Source organism: Chiloscyllium plagiosum, chromosome 12 (assembly GCF_004010195.1).
Source record: "Chiloscyllium plagiosum isolate BGI_BamShark_2017 chromosome 12, ASM401019v2, whole genome shotgun sequence".
In the NCBI taxonomy this organism is placed as follows: domain Eukaryota; kingdom Metazoa; phylum Chordata; class Chondrichthyes; order Orectolobiformes; family Hemiscylliidae; genus Chiloscyllium; species Chiloscyllium plagiosum.
The window spans coordinates 52,318,361-52,335,803 of record NC_057721.1 but is presented as its reverse complement, the minus strand read 5'-3'; the positions used below and the strand labels follow the sequence as shown (position 1 = coordinate 52,335,803).

Sequence of the window (17,443 nt, the reverse complement as noted above, 5' to 3'; positions counted from 1 at the left end):
TCCTGTGGAATCCTCTCTTAGCAGATTATTGAAGGAATTGCCTGGAAACTGAAAACTCTGCTGCATAATTGCTGCTGCTAAGGGCGGCACTGCTGCCTCACAGCACCAGAGACACGGGTTCAGTTCCCACCTCAGGCAACTGCCTGTGTGGAGTTTCCACGTTCTCCGGGTGCTCCGGTTTCCTCCCACAGTCCAAAAAAAAACGTGCAGGCCAGGTGAATTGGCCATGCTAACTTGCCCATAGTGTTAGTTGAAGGTAAAATGTAGGGGAATGGGTCTGGGTTATCGTTGCTCTTCGGAGGGTCGGTGTGGACTTGTTAGGCTAAAGGGCCTGTTTTCACACTAAGTAATCTAATCTCATCTAATAACTCCTCTCTGTCTGGAACACCCCCCTCTCCCCCACCCCAACACCCTGATATTCTCTGATTTAAATAGAGAGTTTGGAAAGTGCTGCTGAAGTTAGGTCAATAGTTACTCAGGCAAAGTTAGACTATTAAGTCTAAACTCCTGAGTAATTCCTCAACTGACCCCATACTTGCCTCAAACACCCTGAACTACACCTTCCCCAGATCACTTGTATTCCTCCTCCTATTTCAGGCTCCCACCACACCACCCCTCCGTGGGCCTACAACCCCCTCCTCTTAACCCAACTTCTGTGGACCCAATCTACACTGATCTGCCTCTGTCCCCTGCCCACCTGTCACTGCCAGACCTCACCCACACCACCCAGCCCCGACTGGATCCAATCTCTCCTACCCATCCTGACCTACCCTGAAAACTGCAACACTTAGCTGACCCTGTTGCCATCTTGCATCCTGTAGCTCGACCCACTGGCAATGTGCTCCCTCCTCACTCAGTTGTCGTCCTACCTGCTTAGCATCAGCCCCAGCAACATCCTTGTAAATTTTTCCTGTACCCTTTCTACTTTTACATAGTCTTTCTGATTGCAGGGCAACCAGAATTGAACACAGTATTCCAAAAGTGGGCTCAGCAATGTACTGTACAGCTGCAACATGACATCCCAATTCCTGCACTCAGTGCTCTGACCAATGTAGGCAAGTGTTAAATTTCAGGATATAGCATCTGATTGTTGTAAAAGGGGGAGTATTTGCCCCTCCCAACAGTTCTGAACTGCAGGGTAACTACATTTCTGAGGGAGTGCTGATTTTGAATCTCCTGTCAGAAATGCATAGCTCTCCCTTTCATAAAAAGACAGGGGCTGAGTGACAATCTATAAGAGAGTGTTTCTTCTCAGGAATGAGGCCTAATATTTTTGTGGGAGTAAATTAATTTACTAATTTTTACTTTGACATATGCAGGAGAGAGTACAACCTGGGAATGCTTGGCATGTGCATTTATTGCAGTCCAGAAGTTGCATGCTGAAGTTGGTAGGGTTTAGTTGCAAACTTTTAATATGCTCTTTCATATGTATGTATAATTCTGGTGAATGTGATTGTCTTTAGTGGAACCTGGAATCAATCCCTATAATGAAACAGGGCCACGTACTTTCTTGTGTTTTGCATTGATCCAAAACTGATAATGGTGAATGAGATTTGCATTACATTATGATGTCAATGCTTGTAAAAATAGCAAATAACCGGTTCCACTAATTCTTGATCTAACACTTGCATTATGCTAGGTTTTATTTGTGTAAAGTGATTTTTTTAATAGCAGAAATATTCATATAAAGAAGATTTTAACTTAACAGAAGCGTGTCCTTAGTATAGACATATGTACAGGATTAGTATAACTGCCAATTTCATGAGTTATTAACTTGTAATATCTGACCACTACTTTTTGTATTGTATAACAGAAATGGGGCAAACCTTTTTGTCAATGATGGAACATAATCTCAGGAGTACCAGGTTAGTCACTTGAACCTGTTTGCCATTCACTCATTGATAATGTACCTCAACTTTATTTACCAGCTTTTGATAACATCACTTGATACAACTATCTCTAGTTTTAAAAAAGAGCTTTCTATTTCAGCCTGAAATTTCAATTATCGCAACTTTCACACTGGTTTAGCTGAGAGAATTTTACATTTCCACTACACTTGGTCACAGAAAATTTGCTTCCAGAGTTTGCTCAAAAATGCTAAACTTCGAATTTTAAAATGATGTAATAGTATAACCAGAGTGTAGGATTAAAGCACAGGAAATCGCAAGCCAACTCAGCTAGTCCCACTTTTCTGAGGTAATTGTCTAGTTTCCTTTTGAAAGCCATGACTGAATCTGCCTCCACTGGGCACTCCGGCTGAGCATTCCAAACCACTTGCTGTATCAAATAAGTTTTTCCTTGTATTGCCATGGGCTCCTTCCCATTTTTGTTTAAAGTGGTCCCCTATAGTTGTTGATCAAACCACCAGTGAGAACTGTTCCTCTCTCTACGTTGTCTAGATTCTAAATGATTTTGAACTGCTTTTAGACGACTATAAAATGGGTGAGCAGATATCGGCCGTTCAGCCATTCAGTGAGATCATGGCTGATCTGATAATCCTCATTTCCACCTTCCTGCCTTTTCCCTATAACCTTTGATTCTCTTAATGATTAACAATTTGCCTATTACAGATATCACTTGAATAAACTTAATGGCTCAGCCTTAGCAGCCCTTTGTGATAAAGAATTCCACAGATTCACAACTCTGAGAGAAGAAATTATCTCCAAGTTTTTCTCTACGTTCTTTTCACGACCCAACTTTCCCAGTTGATCCACCGAACTGAAGCCCCTCATTCTTGGAACAGATCTCATAAGTTGGTTCTGTACTGTTTTGATAAAGCCGCACATCATTAAAAGTGTGGTGCTACGAATTGGACTCAGTTCTGTTCTACTTAAGATCAAACCAGTGTTTTATCTGTTTGTCTTAACTTCCGAGCTTTTGTGCTCTTTGCCTTTATTTATGGAACCTAGGTCCCACTTGCCTTTTTAAGCAGTTTCTTAACCTGTCTTGCCACCTTCAACAATTTAGGCACATATCCATCCAAAATCTCTGTCCCTGTCCCCCTTTTAAAAATTACCCTTTATATTAAACCATAAGACATTGGAGCAGAATTAGGCCATTTGGTCCATCGAGTCCGCTCTGCCATTCACTCATAGCCGATATGTTTCTGACCCCGTTCTGCTGCCTTCTCTCAGTAATCTTTGATCTCTTTGCTAATCAAGAACCGGTCTATCTTTTTTTTAACTACACTTAATGCCTTGGCCTCCACTGTCCCCTGGCCATGAGTTCCAAAGAGTTACCACCTTTTGGCTGAAGAGATTTCTCCCTATATCAGTTCTAAAAAGGTTCTCCCTTCATTCTGAGGCTGTCCCCAGGTCCTAGACTCCCCTCCGAGTGGAAACATCTTCTTTATATCCTCTAGCCCTCTTGAAATGAATGTTAACATTGCATTTGCCTTTTTAACCGCTAAGTGAACCTGCATGTTAACTTTAAGAGTATCCTGAACGAGGACTCTCCAATCCTTTGGTACTTAGATTTCTGAAGCCTTTCCCCATTTAGAAAATAGTCTATGTCTGAAATCTTTTCTACAAATGCATAACCTAACACTTTCCTACATTGTATTCCATCTGCCAATTCTTTGTCCATTCTCCTAACCTGTCCAAGCCCTGCAGCCTCACCCCTTCCTCAACGCTGCCTGTTACTCCACATATCTTTCTGTCCTCTGTAAACTTAGCAACAATGCCATCAGTTGACTGGTTACTGGCTGACATTCCTGAAAAAAGATTCCTTTATCTCCACTCTACCTTCTACCAGTCAGCCAATCCTCTATCCATGCCTCTAATACTATGGGCTCTTATCTTATTTATCAGCCTTCTGCATAGCACCTTGTCAAAAGTCTTTTGGAAATCCAAATAGTTCATGTCTACTGGCTCTCCTTTGTCTAACTTGCTCATTATCTCCTTTTAAGAATTCTGACTGATTTGTCAGGCATGCCCTTCTTTGATTAAGCCGTGCTGACTTCATCCTATTTTACCGTGCACTTCCAAGTACTCTGGAATTTTATCCCTAATAATCGACTCTAAAATCTTTTGAGTCTGTTTGTTCCCGTGTAACTTCTCACTGTAATTAAACACTTTACATTTCTGTATCATATTTGATCTGTTCTGTGTCTTGCAGCCAATCCATATCCTTTGGAGGTCTGTCATCATTCTCCTCCCAGTGCACAATACTTGCAAATGTTTTGTTATTTGCAAATTTTGAAATTATATCCTAAGTACCCAGGTCTAGATCATTAATATACATTGTGAAAAGTTTCAGCCCCAAAGCAGCGACTCCTTACCTTTTGTCCAGCTTGAAAAATGACCATTTGCTACTGCACTCTGTTTACTGTCAACTTTGTATCCATGCTACAAAAACAGAAATTGCTGGAAAATGTCAGTAGGTCTGGCAGCATCTGTGGAGAGAAAACAGAGTTTGTTTCTGGTCCAGTGACCCTTCAGAACTGCTCTGAAGAAGGTTCACTTGACCCGAAAGGTTAACTCTGCTTTCGCTCCACAGATGTTGTCAGACCTGCTGAGATTGTCCAGGAATTTCTGATTTTGTTTCAGATTTCCAGCATGTGCTTTTGTAATTGGTATGGGTGGGTTGCGCTTCGGCGGGTCGGTGTGGGCTTGTTGGGCCGAAGGGCCTGTTTCCACGCTGTAATGTAATCTAAAACCTGCTGAGATTGTCCAGGAATTTCTGATTTTGTTTCAGATTTCCAGCATGTGCTTTTGTAATTTTTTTTCATATTCATGCACTAGTATCCTCTTTATTCCATGAGTTTCAATTTCATTTGCAAGTATTTGATTTTGTACTTTATAAAATGCCTTTTAGAATTCCATATTCACTTTGTTAACCACTTTACCCTCATCAAATTTGCTACTGCATCAAAAAACTCCATTTGTATAGTTAAATATTTATCTTTAACAATCCATGCTGACTTTATGTAATTAATCTACACTTGTCAGAGTGACTGTTAATTTTGTCTTTAAAATCATAGAATCCCTGGATTATTGGTTCTAGAAGCTTTTCTATTATTGGTTAAACTCACCCTTAGTTGCTGGGTTTATCCTTACACTCTGTCGTGAACAAGGTTGCAACATTTCTGGTTGGCTTTGACACTGAGACACCAGATGCATTGAACTAAATAAGGCAGTTTGCAGCTACAGTTCCCATTGGGTGAAGTTAGGGCCATATTTGCAGCTTTGCTCCTTGAAAATGAAACAAAAAATGTACTTTCTGTACCTCATGTACAAATGCTTCCTGAAGGCACTTAATAAAATGCCTCCCCGTGAAGCTTCTTGCATGTTGGCGCAATGTCCCATGCATGCATGAATATATTCACTTACCACTGGGTGATTCTGATATCACTGTCATTGGGTGAATTATTTAATATGCCACTGTCCAAAGTTATTCAGTGGCACACGTTAAACCCAGCTTAATACTAATCACACTTTTTTGTGTCAAATTATGTTACAGGTTTATTCATTGCATACTTAAATTTTTATTAAAGTGGCTAATGTATGTTTACAATGGATTGTATTTAAGAACGTTGAATGAAGAGTAAGCAAAGGCCAATTGGCCCACTCCTCTTTGTACAATAATTTATGTTATAACATTATAGCATTCATTCCTGGCTGAAATTTCTATTACACCTTGTATTGATCATGGCAATCACAGAAGAAATCTAGGGTGAAAGCTTATCGGTGCTGTAGACTAAGGTGAGATGTGTGGCAGAGTGGAGCAACAGTGTGAGTCAAGCCTATCTCCCAGGACCGTCGTGTGCCATCTTTTATGCTTTTCACAAGTGGCATGGCAAGATTCTCACTAGGCAATGGCGCGATCCAAATTGAATATTATTAAATATCTTGTTTAATGCCACAACTCTCCACATCAATATTCAGGCTCTCATCTTACCAAATTTGCTAAATAATTTAGATATTGGAAAATCTTGACTGGGAAACCAGAGTGAGCGTCTGCCAGATTCAGCTCATCACTTGCTGCAAATTACCTCCATGTTGGTAAACTGGGTACCAACAACTATGGGCACACTCCCTGGGCATTGGCCACTCATCCCACCCACCCAAGTCCACAAATATTAGTATATGACATGTGCCAGCCTGAAAGAACTCTGATGGTACATCTCTGATCCACCTTCAGTGCTCTTTTGCACTTAAAGGCTATGCAGGCAACTCTGATTGTAATGCTGCTACAAGAGCCACTATGTTCATGGACTGGACCAGGCTGTATCTCTGGGCTGTTCTTGTCATAGAGGTCACTCACTCTCATTCTATCTGGATGACCATAACATCCCTCCATTGCATTGCATTGCCTTTTTTGCACTTTGCCTCTTCAGTCAGTGATAGCAGGCTGCTGTTCTTGCTGTGCAATCTAACATCAACTCAGATCCAAGAAACTTGTCATAGTTGTTAGCAGGCCTCAATCAAGTCAAGGGGGATGGACTTTTCTCAGGGGGTCCCAACAAAGAAATTCAATGGCCACCTCTGATACCAGTCCAGAACCTTCTCTGGCTTGCCAGAGTCCAGATGCTATCAGAAGGGGTGAGGAGCTGGGTGACATCTACCACCTTGACTCTTTTTGCCCTGTCGTGGGTTGTTTTCTTCAAGAATGTGTGAAGCAGGATTGCTGGGCGAAAGTGGGTGCCACAACTACTATTGGTGGTGCAGATGGGGATGTGTCTTGAGTGAGTCGGTAGTGCAGAATGTATTCTAGCGGAGTTGGATGACAAATGTTAGGAAAGATGTTGCAGACATTAGTGACAGTGGTACCGTATGAGCCTTGGTGAGAGTAGGGTACAGTAGCAGAGACAATGATAAATGGTGACACGTTTACACTGGCAGAGTGGAAAAGGTTTATTGACCTCCTTCCTACAGTGCTAAGCATTCCTCCAGATGGGTGCGACTGCACTAACTCGGTTGACAACTTTGAACCAGGTTGGCGTAGTCTTGTGGTGTGGTCTGTACTGGGGGGTGGAGAAAGTTCCACATACAGCCAGAGCGCTAGGTCTCTGCCTTCTAAGCAGGGTGCTGATTGTCTCCTGTCTGCCATGTTCTGGGCAAATCTGATGAACCATGCATGGCATCTCTGGACCAACAATGCTTGTGTGGGTGTGCACCAGGCTTTTAAAGATGATGCAGGGCACAAGGGATGCCAGTGAATTCTGGGATATCTGCTGAATGGTGAGTTGCTCTCAGAACAATGCATAGTAAGATGGGACTGAAGTTGGATGTGAGAGCTGCCATAATGATAGGTAGGTAATTATTGAGACTTAGTGATAATAAAGGGTGGGACCAGACATTAGGCCTTATGAAGGTGATCCCTCCAAAAAGCCAATGCAACTGATTTAGCGAAGAAGTTGTGAGGTTCAGCTATATTAGATTAGATTACATTACTTACAGTGTGGAAACAGGCCCTTTGGCCCAACAAGTCCACACCGACACGTACCCACCCAGACCCATTTCCCTACACTTAAAACTACGGGCAATTTAGCGTAGCCAATTCACCTAACCTGCACATTTTTTTGGACTGTGGGAGGAAACCGGAGCACCCGGAGGAAACCCACGCAGACATGGGGAGAATGTGCAAACTCCACACAATCAGTCGCCTGAGGCGGGAATTGAACCCAGGTCTCTGGCGCTGTGAGGCAGCAGTGCTAGCCACCGTGCTGCCCAGCTACTAGTGTTGTAATCTGAATTTGTACTTGCAGTCACAAAAGAAGTCAAGTGCTTGGTTGTGCAGTGGAAATCATGATTTTCACTGTTGAATTTTAGGCATATCAGGATTGAGTGAGTTTGATTGCATTATTTTATGACCTGATGGATACACTGAAGGGTGTATGTTGTAGTGGCATCATTTATTTTGTGGTAGCGATATTATAACTGACCTGAAATGGGAGAAATACAAAATTTTTAAATGAAATTATGTAAAATTACAGTAACTTGGTGTTGAGAATGTAATTTTTCAGATCCTCACTGGATTTCTTTCCCTGGTGCATTGATTTTAATTGATAAGTCTTCAGCAATGAGGTCAGTTGAAATTTGTATTTCACCTGGCTTTGAATCTACTTTTCATTTAGCCTCAGATTTCCTTCTATATTTTCCTCTGAAATAGCACCAGATACTAAAACATTGCAAACAGATGAAACTTTAGAGTTTAGTTTTTAGTTTTCACACCTGAAGGACACATTCTCTATTTGATTCATGTTCAAGCGCAGTGTGTTCCATTACTTTGTTACTTCTATTATGGTTCATTTTCCTTCTTTATTGGGACAGGCCACAATATGGTGACTATCTTATAAAATTACCCCATGTGAAAATGCTGCCAATAATTGCCAGATAATATAGTAACCATTTTCATTTATAGTGCTGATTGATAAATTGAAAAGGATTGGTTCGTGTGTAGCTCTTTCAACTGAGTGGGAAAGGTATGGATCCAAAAACCACTCCAAGATTTGAGCGTTATCTACAGACAGATACTTGATCGTAGCAGGGCAAATGCTACATTGTCAGGGGGATCCAGGTCATTCTGCTATAACACGTTTCGTTAATGCGAATTTGCTGTAACGCAATTGACGAATTGGGAACGTGGTTTCTAAAGCACAAACTTTTAAGGCGTGTATTGGTTAGAACACGATTCCAGCCCCGTTAGTTTAAATGCTGCTGCTATTACGCAATTTTCTTATAACATGGTTTGCACGTGAACAGAACTACCGTGTTATAGCAGAACTGACTGTAATTTGAAACTGATGTATCAGTAGCTTCTTCATTCAAGTAAGTATATGACAACCCAGTACAACAGAAAGAGAGCAGGAATTTCACCTCTCTCTCTTCCTCAACCAGTGTTAATGAAAATATAATACGTATCATTTATTTTTCGTGGAGCAGTGTTATGTTTGCTGTATAACAGCAGAGGCACACAATGCTGTCGTATTGTGCTGGTGGTGGAGGGAGTGATTATTTAAAGTGGTGGATGGAGTGCTGATTAAAGTATGCTGCCTTTTTCTGAATGATCTTGCAATACTTGTTTGAAGTTATCATTCAGGCCAGTGGAGAGTTTCCATCACATTCTTGATGTGCAGGTGATAGAAAAGCTTTGAGAAATCAAAAAGTCAGTTAGTTGCCACGGAATACCCAGTCTTTGATTTACTGTCGCAGTCAGTGTTTGTGACTGTACCAGCTACATTTCTACTTATAGTTAAATCCAGTATGCTGATGCATGTTTGACAATGTTCTTGCCATCGAATGACAAGATGAGAAACTTGCACATTCTATTACACATCCAGAGGAGCCTTGATTATCCGAACAAGATGGGCGGGCAGTACCTCGTTTGGATAATTGATTATTCAGGTAATTGATTTCCACTGGGGCTCAGTTTTCTGTGAAGTCTGCTCCCCATTCAGACGAGGCAAAAGCACATTGCGCAAGACCCCAACCCTGTCTGCTCCCACGCCACCCCATGCCCACCTCAACCCCCTACATTTCAATGCCGCCTCCCCCTCCCCCAACCCTATCCGATCCTGCCCCAACCCCGTCCACTCTCCACCCCAACCCTGTCCACTCTCCTCCCCGCCTGCGCCAACCCTGTCCACTCTCCTCCCCGCCTGCGCCAACCCTGTCCACTCTCCTCCCCGCCTGCGCCAACCCTGTCCACTCTCCTCCCCGCCTGCGCCAACCCTGTCCACTCTCCTCCCCGCCTGCGCCAACCCTGTCCACTCTCCTCCCCGCCTGCGCCAACCCTGTCCACTCTCCTCCCCGCCTGCGCCAACCCTGTCCACTCTCCTCCCCGCCTGCGCCAACCCTGTCCACTCTCCTCCCCGCCTGCGCCAACCCTGTCCACTCTCCTCCCCGCCTGCGCCAACCCTGTCCACTCTCCTCCCCGCCTGCGCCAACCCTGTCCACTCTCCTCCCCGCCTGCGCCAACCCTGTCCACTCTCCTCCCCGCCTGCGCCAACCCTGTCCACTCTCCTCCCCGCCTGCGCCAACCCTGTCCACTCTCCTCCCCGCCTGCGCCAACCCTGTCCACTCTCCTCCCCGCCTGCGCCAACCCTGTCCACTCTCCTCCCCGCCTGCGCCAACCCTGTCCACTCTCCTCCCCGCCTGCGCCAACCCTGTCCACTCTCCTCCCCGCCTGCGCCAACCCTGTCCACTCTCCTCCCCGCCTGCGCCAACCCTGTCCACTCTCCTCCCCGCCTGCGCCAACCCTGTCCACTCTCCTCCCCGCCTGCGCCAACCCTGTCCACTCTCCTCCCCGCCTGCGCCAACCCTGTCCACTCTCCTCCCCGCCTGCGCCAACCCTGTCCACTCTCCTCCCCGCCTGCGCCAACCCTGTCCACTCTCCTCCCCGCCTGCGCCAACCCTGTCCACTCTCCTCCCCGCCTGCGCCAACCCTGTCCACTCTCCTCCCCGCCTGCGCCAACCCTGTCCACTCTCCTCCCCGCCTGCGCCAACCCTGTCCACTCTCCTCCCCGCCTGCGCCAACCCTGTCCACTCTCCTCCCCGCCTGCGCCAACCCTGTCCACTCTCCTCCCCGCCTGCGCCAACCCTGTCCACTCTCCTCCCCGCCTGCGCCAACCCTGTCCACTCTCCTAAGACCCCAACCCTGTCCGCTCCCACCCCACCCCACCTCCCTGCCTGCACCCAACCTCGTCCACTTTCCACCCCACCTCCCCACCAGCCCTAACCCCGTCCGCTCCCACCCCACCTCCTCGCCTGCCCCCAACCTGTCAGCTCCCACCAAATCTCCAAATAGCACAAGCGCACGTGTGTGCGCGCGACACACACGCACAAACGTTTTGACAGGTTCTACGTCTGCCCTGTTCAGGACAATGTTGGAGAGATTATCTTGAAAAGTGCGGTTTAGGGTACACCCCTGTGTAGGACGCCATGGTGTGAGAGAGGAGACGGGAGCCCAGTCATTTAGAGATGGTGCCTGGACTGTCCAGGACTGTTCTCGGCAGCATTTCAGTGAGCCAAGTCGTTTTTAATCATTTTACCTGTAAACAAGAGACACGATCGGGGTTGAAACAGCTCTTTGATGTAATGTTTCTATTGGGACCTTGAGATCCCCTGTGGAAAATCCGATATTCGGATAATTGGTGTTCAGATAATTGAGGTTTCGCTGTATTATTGGTTGTTAATTAGCTAGTATAAATGTCATTTGCCACTTTACCAGCTCAAACCTGCAGGTCTTGCTATATATGGACATAAGCTGTTTCGTTACTCGAGAAATTATAGGTGGAGCGAAATGTTCTGCAATCAACCTTGAGCATCTTCATTTCAGACAGCATGATATACAGTGATAGATTGATGATCATCGACTAAGTAGCTGAAGGTGATTGGGTCTAGTACACTCCTTCAGGGATGATTGATCTCTGTGCTCCTTTGAGCAAGGGATGACCCTGATCAATGGAGTTTTCTCCAATTCCTATTGATGTCCGTCTTTATAGGGCCATTTTGATGCCACACTCGATGCTATGGTCATCGGTAGTAACTCTTGGATCACTACTTCTTTGGGTTTAGTTCTTTTATTTTTGTTGTAAGAGATCTGGAACTGATGGGTTCTGTCGGAATCAACTGAGCAGGGATGGGGACGTTTTGCTGTGCAAGTATCTCTTGATGACTTTTTTGTCACAATATTTGCGATTGACTGATGAGTGGTAATTAGCTGTTTTGGATTTGCCCTGCTTTTTATTAACTGGACAGTAGACAGTTCTTGAATTTGCCAGGTGGATGCCAGCATTTGTTATGACTAGGCCCTGATATGGTCCCACAATTTGTTGTGCTTCTAAACGGGATACCCCAAATCATTAAGCCCTTGGGTGAGGAAAAATGAACTGGCTGTTCTTTATTCACCCACCCAAGTGGTTGGTCATTACATGGTTACTGTTAAAAGGATTTCATTTTCTTTTGAATATATTTTTCTCAGACCCAAATTAATTTGTGTGTTAAAAGCAGACAATTTAATCAGCTTTCTTTGAATTTATGAAAACATGGAGTTTAATAATGACCAAATGTGAGAAAGATTACGAATACAACATGCATGCATGCAAATTAGAAGAAAAGGTGAGATTTGAAGGGTACAAGGTTTTAAAGAAAAAGATCTATGGATCAGTTTCTGAATTGTTCATGAAAGGTGGATTATTTAACACAGCGATCGTTGCAATGGAGGTTACTGGTAGCGTTGACGTCAGTCAGTTTCACACTCCTTAGCTTTGCAGATTGGTTGTGATTCTGTTTTTTAAAAACTTTTCTGACTCTGTATCATAGCATTCGTGGTGAGGGAGGGTCCTTTTGTTTTCCTGTTTCCTTTTGACTGGCTGCTGGCTAACTGACTTTAGTATTCAGAGTGAGAGTCTCTTCACCTGCCACACTGGTAACTAAGAGAGAGTTTTTTGACTGTGATGTTTGTGATATGTTACTGCTCAAACAGAGGTATAGATGAGAGCATTCAGTTCCACTAGCACACTCCAGTAGAGATGAAACTGGCTTTTTAACCCGGTGGTTCTTATTCTTCAAAGAGGAATGAAAGACAAAATGTTTGCCATTTGGAAAATATCACAGGAATCACAATTATTATTTTGTCGAAGGAAGCCTTTCAGCCCATCGTGTCAGTAGTAGCTCTATTATTTAATGCTAATCCCCTGGCCTTTTCCCCATATCCCTGGACACTATTACTATTGAAAAAAATATCCAATGCTCTCTTGAATGCCTGAAATGAACCTACCTTCACCACATTTTCAGGGAATTGATTCAATATCCTCATAGCTTGATCAGTGGAAATGTTTTTCCTCACTTCGCCCTTGCTTTGTGTGCACATCACTGTAAATCAATGCCCTCTTGTTCTTCTTTCTTTTACGAGTGGAAAGAGCTTCCCTCTATCTACTCTGTCCAGTCTGCTCATGATTTTGAAAACCTCAATCAGACCTCCTTTAAACCACCTTCTCTCCAGGACAAAGTTTCAATTTCTTCAATCTATCTTCATAACTGAAGTTTCTTGTACCTGAAACCATTCTGTAAGTCACTTCTGTGCTCTCTCCAATGCATTTGCACCTTTCCTATAAGATGCACAATGTGGGTGGCACGGTGGCACAGTGGTTAGCACTGCTGCCTCACAGCGCTAGAGACCCGGGTTCATTTCCTGCCTCAGGCGACTGACTGTGTGGAGTTTGCACGTTCTCCCCATGTCTGCGTGGGTTTCCTCTGGGTGCTCCGGTTTCCTCCCACAGTCCAAAGATGTGCAGGTCAGGTGAATTGGCCATGCTAAATTGCCCGTAGTGTTAGGTAAGGGGTAAATGTAGGGGAATGGGTGGGTTGCGCTTCGGCGGGTTGGTGTGGACTTGTTGGGCCGAAGGGCCTGTTTCCACACTGTAATGTAATGTAAATGTAATACTCCATCTGAGGTCTAACAATGTGTCTTGTACAAGTTCGACAACACCACCTTACCCCTGTACCTTTTGCCCCTTTTAATAAAGACGTGAATACTAGATGCTTTATTAACTGCGCTCTCCATGTGTCCTGTTGACTTCAGTAGTCTATGCAGATACACAACCTGCCCACTCTGCTCTGCATCCTCTTTAGAATTGTAAGCCCTATTTTATATTGTCTTTCAGTGTCCTCCCTACAAAGTGCACCACCCCTCACTTTTCTGCATTTAACCTCACCCTCTACCTATCTGTTCATTCCACCAACTTGTCAATGTCTGTTTTTGGAGTCACATATTGCCTACTCACAGTTTACAATTCAATACAATACAAGTTTTGTGTCATCTATTTGGAAATTATCCCCTGCACACCATGATCTGGACCATTGATATGTATCAGGAAAAGAAAATGTTCCAACACCGACTCCTGAGGAACCCCACTACAAATTTTCCTTCAGCCCAAAAAACATCCATTGATCATTACTCTTTGTCACTCAGCTGATCTTGGTATCCGTGTATCCACTGTTCCTTTTATAACATGTCCTACAATTTAGTTCACTAGTCAGTTGTGAAAATGCCTTCTGGAAATCCATGTATACTGCATAAAAAGGTTGATTCTCAATTGTATTGTCTGCCTAGACTTGTCAGAAGCATTCCTTTTCTTTCTAATATTACTTTCTATTTCCTTTGTCATCCAAGGAACTTTAGATTTGTTTGCTGTACCTTTTGCATTCGAGGGACTATACTACGATTGTACACTAATTATCTACTCTTTGAAGCTATTGTTCAGATACTACTTTTCCCACCAACCTCTTATTCTAATCAATCCTACTCAACTCTGTTCTAGCTCTACTGAAGTCATCTCTCCACCAATTGATTTTTCTTGCTCTGGATCGTTGCATGTCATTCTTCAACACCAATGTGAACCTGAACAATGATCACTGTCTGCTAAATGTTCCTCACTGATACTTAAAGTCATAGAGATGTACAGCATGGAAACAGACCCTTCGGTCCAACTCATCCATGCCGACCAGATATCCCAACCCAATCTAGTTCCACCTGCCAGCACCTGGTTGATATCCCTCCAAACCCTTCCTATTTATTTACCCATCCAAATGCCTCTTAAATGTTGCAATTGTACCAGCCTCCACCACTTCCTCTGGCAGCTCATTCCATACACGTACTACCCTCTGCGTGAAAAAGTTGCACCTTAGGTCTCTTTTATATCTTTCCCCTCTCACCCTAAACCTATGCCCTCTAATTCTGGACTCCCCGACCCAGGGAAAATACTTTGTCTATTTATCCTATCCACGCCCCTCATAATTTTGTAAACCTCTACAAGGTCACCCCTCAGCCTCTGACACTCCAAGGAAAACAGCCCCAGCCTATTCAGCCTCTCGCTATAGCTCAAATCCTTCAACCCTGGCAACATCCTTGTAAATCTTTTCTGAATCCTTTCAAGTTTCACAACATCCTTCCAATAGGAAGGAGACCAGAATTTGACGTAATATCCCAAAAGTGGCCTAACCAATGTCCTATACAGCCACAATACGACCTCTCATCTCCTGTACTCAGTACTCTGACCAATAAAGGAAAGCATACCACACGCCGCCTTCACTATCCTATCTATCTGTGACTCCACTTTCAAGGAGCTAGGAACCTGCACTCCAATGTCTCTTTGTTCAGCAACACTCCTCTGTAGGACCTTACCAATAAGTGAATAAATCCTGCTAAGGTTTGCTTTCCCAAAAAGAAAGTATTCTGCATGGAGGTCAGTGTTGATTGGGGTCCAGCAGGGCTCTGTTCTTGGGCCTCTGCTCTTTTAGTTTTTATAAATGACTTGGATGAGGAGGCTGAGGGGTGGGTTAGTAAATTTGCAGATGACACAAAGGTTGGAGGTGTCGTCGATAGTATAGAGAGCTACTGCAGGCTGCAGTGCAACATAGACAGGATGCAAAGCTGGGCTGAGAAATGGCAGATGGAGTTCAACCTGGATAAATGCGAAGTGATGCATTTTGGAAGGTTGAACTCGAATGCTGAATATAGGTTTAAAGACACGATTCTTGGCAGTGTGGAGGAACAGAGGGATCTGGGTGTGCAAGTACATAGATCCCTCAAAGTTGCCACCCAAGTGGATAGAGTTGTTAAGAAAACATATGGTGTTTTGGCTTTCATTAACAGGGGATCGAGTTTAAGAGCCACGAGTTTTTGCTGCAGCTCTACAAGTCCCTGGTGAGACCACACTTGGAATATTGTGTCCAGTTCTGGTCGCCCTACTGTAGGAAAGATACAGAGGCTTTGGAGAGGGTGCAAAGAAGGTTTACCAGGATGCTTCCTGAACTGGAGGGCTTGCCTTATGAAGAAGGGTTGAATAGTCTCAGACTTTTCTCTCTGGAGGAAGAGAGGAGACCTGATCGAGGTATACAAAATAATGAGTGGCATAGATAGAGTCAATAGCTAGAGACCTTTCTCCAGGGCAGGATTGACTGGTACGAGGAGCCATAGTTTGAAGATATTAGGAGGGAGGTATAAAGGAGATGTCAGAGGAAGGTTCTTTACGCAGAGTGTTGTGAATGCATGGAATGCGTTGCCAGTTGAGGTGGTGGAAGCAGAGTCACTGGGGACATTTAAGCGACTGCTGGACATGCACATGGATAGCAGTGAGTTGAGGGGTGCGTAGGTTAAGTTACTATATTTTACATTAGAATTAAACCTCAGCCAACATCGTGGGCCAAAGGGCCTGTTCTGTGCTCTTCTTTTCTATGTTCTAAAATGCAGCACCTCGCATTTATTTGAATTTAACTCCATCTGCCACTTCTCAGCCCATTGGCCCATCTGATCAAGATTTGGCTCACCTCATTTCTAAAGAACATGTTTACAATGCATCCTTCCTTGTTGGACTAGACAAGTATAGCTGCAAGAAACTCTGACACACTTGTCCCCTCCCCCTGACATCATGAATGTACCAATCTGTAACTGGGTAATTGGACACCTTATTTTAACTACTTGAAAATTTCTGTAATTTCATTACAGATTTGTACCTCTAAATACTTTGTTCAATGCATAGACCACCAATTAGTGCAATGTAATTGCACCTTTTTTATTTCATGGCTCTCGCCAAGTTGACTCTGTCCTTCATCCCTATGAGACATGCTCTTTCTATAACACTGCAATATCCTCCTTAACCGATATTGCTACCCTTCCTTTTCTGTCTTTCTTGAACAACTTGTACCCAGAAACATTTAATACTCAGTTTTGCCCTTCCTTGAGCCAGGTCTCTGTTACTGCTGCAACATCATAATTCCACATTGCAATCTGTGTCTGTAACTCCCCAGCCTCCTTTACTTGGAAAGAAACAGACATACTTACCTGGTCTCGCCTACTTAGGACTCCAGACCTATAGTGACCAGAAACTGTTAATTTTAGTGAAAAGGTTTAAGACTAAAATAGCTGGTTATTTCATTATCGATTATTCCTTCAAAATCCCACCTGAATATCACCCGGAATGTAAATGTGCCTGTAAGTGCCCTGCTCAGAGCTTAGAAAGATCCAGTTAGAACTGAAAAGATGACACTGAGGCAATATGTGTGCAAGTGTGTGTGATTGTTTTAAAGCTATTTTCTAATCAACATGATCAGAAATGTTATGACACCCCTCTCTAGTAGGTAGGACTGGACCCTGGCCTCCTGGTTCACGGGTAGGGAAAATATTTAATTGTGGTTTACTCTTAACTACCCTCTGGACAATTCAGCATAGGCAATAGATGCTGACCTAGCCAGTGTTGCCCTTACCTGGATGAGTGGCATGCTGTTGAGCTGGGGTCCTCAGCCCCTTGTTATCTTTGTAGTTAAGAGATTAATCCAGTTTATTTGTTTTTTATTCATTTATTTTACATTTGCTTTGGAAGCAATTAAGAGGGCAATGCACCACCTCCATTACTGTGGGTGGGTAATCACATGTGGACCAGATTAGGTAAGGGTGGCAGATATCTTTCTCTAAAGGACCTTAGTGAACCAGATAGGTT

The 17,443-nt window shown here is 44.0% G+C and overlaps 1 protein-coding gene across 8 annotated transcripts in view; it reads left to right on the top strand.

Annotated features, from left to right (window-relative positions):
* LOC122555258 (HMG box transcription factor BBX) overlaps positions 1 to 17,443 on the top strand; it is a 223,432-nt gene that overhangs the window by 12,570 nt on the left and 193,419 nt on the right. For 6 of the 8 annotated variants that reach the window (XM_043701068.1, XM_043701067.1, XM_043701073.1 and 3 more), the window contains one exon: positions 1,814 to 1,865. The exons of the other annotated variants lie outside the window; for them this stretch is intronic. The gene's annotated coding sequence lies outside the window, so the exon portion shown is untranslated. The remainder of the gene's footprint in view (positions 1 to 1,813; positions 1,866 to 17,443) is intronic. 8 annotated transcript variants of the gene reach the window in all.